The sequence below is a fragment of the Aythya fuligula genome, chromosome 31 (assembly GCF_009819795.1).
Source record: "Aythya fuligula isolate bAytFul2 chromosome 31, bAytFul2.pri, whole genome shotgun sequence".
In the NCBI taxonomy this organism is placed as follows: Eukaryota; Metazoa; Chordata; class Aves; order Anseriformes; family Anatidae; genus Aythya; species Aythya fuligula.
Window position 1 is genome coordinate 765572 of NC_045589.1, and position 1780 is coordinate 767351.

The window sequence follows — 1780 nt, forward strand, 5'->3', positions numbered from 1 at the left end:
CTTACAACAACCTTCCAGAATGTAAAGGGGCCTACAGCAAAGCTGTGGAGGGACATTTTATCAGGGAATGTAGTGACAGGACAAGGGGCAATGGCTATAAAACTAAAAGAGGGAAGTTTTAGATTAGATATTAGACATTCACTTAGTGCTGAACCAGGTAAGCACAGCATCAAGGGTTTCTGTTTCTCATACTGCCCCCAATGACATGTGGATTGAGAGTGTGCAAGACACTGTGAAGGGACACAGCCAGAAAAGCTAACCCAAGGTGATCAAATTGATGTTCCTCACCATTCAGCCCAACCTGCAGCCCACCACCCCACTACCAAAAACATGCCATGGACAGCAAATACACCTTCTGTAAAGAGAGGCTGAGAGAGTTGGGATTGCTTAGTATCGAGAAGACAAGACTCCATGAGAAATTATTGTCGCTTTCCAGTACATAACTGAGACGTGCCCATGTGAGCAGTGATGAAGCGAAGTGAAGCTAAGGGAAGCAAAATGAAGCAAAAGGAAGCAAAGGGAAATGAAAAGAAGCAAAGCGAAGCGAAGCATATTGCAGTTACATTATTATTAAGTTACAGCATATTAATGAGGGCAATGTACAAATGCTTCTTGAACACTGACAGGCCTGGAACAAAAAACGGGTCTCAATGAAGCCTGTTCCAGTGTTTGACCACCCTCACAGTACAGAAAATTTTCCCTACTGTCCACTCTGAACATCCCCTGGTGCATGTGTAACCTGCCCTTCAGCACCTCCACACACTGAATGGGTGCAGGACACAGCTGAGCAGACAGCAGATGGGATGGGGTACGTGAGCACTGGCAGGGCACAGATGTGGTGACAGAGAAGCAGTTCATTGTAATAATGGCTGCAGGCAGCAGAGATGGGCAGGGACAAATGGAACTGCAAAGGGAAACCCTGCTGCAGAGGATAAACGGACACCTCCTGCCATCCCCTGCAGGGGGATAGAGCCATTGGGAAAGTTAGCTCTTTGTGGCAACAGGGTGGGGGTCAGCTGAGGAGAAGACTCAGACACTCATTGTCCTGTGAAGTAGCCCCCAGGAAGGGAATTGTGTACCTCAGTGTGCACTCAAACAGCAGAGGGCAGAGAACCAGCCAGGGAGCTGGAAGTTTGCGATCCTGATCAGGGGAGAATGGAAGTGAGTGTGCAAAGGGTCAGTGAGAAACAGAGAGGATTCTGCTCAGAGAACCTGTCCTCACTGTCTCTGTGTTTTCCTCCATGGACAGCCAACCATGCCCACAGGAATAAAATGTCCAACAGTAGCTTCCCCACAGAGTTCCTCCTCCTGCCATTTGCAGACACACGTGAGCTGCAGCTCCTGCACTTCAGGCTCTTCCTGGGCATCTACCTGGCTGCCCTTCTGGGCAACGGCCTCATCCTCACAGCCGTAGCCTGCGACCACCACCTCCACACCCCCATGTACTTCTTCCTCCTCAACCTCGCCCTCCTCGACCTGGGCACTATTACCACCACTGTTCCCAAAGCCATGGCCAACTCCCTGTGGGACACCACAGCCATCTCCTACTCAGAATGTATTGCTCTTTTTTTTTTTTTTTTTTTTTTTTTTTTTTTCCTTTTCGTTTTAATCTCAGCAGAGTTTTTTCTTCTAATCATCATGGCCTATGACCACTACATTGTCATCTGCCAGCCTGTGCACTACATGACAATAATGGACAGCAGAACTTGTGTCTACATGGCAGCAGCTGTCTGGGGAAGTACTTTTGTCTATGCTGTGCTGCACACTGCCAATACCTTTT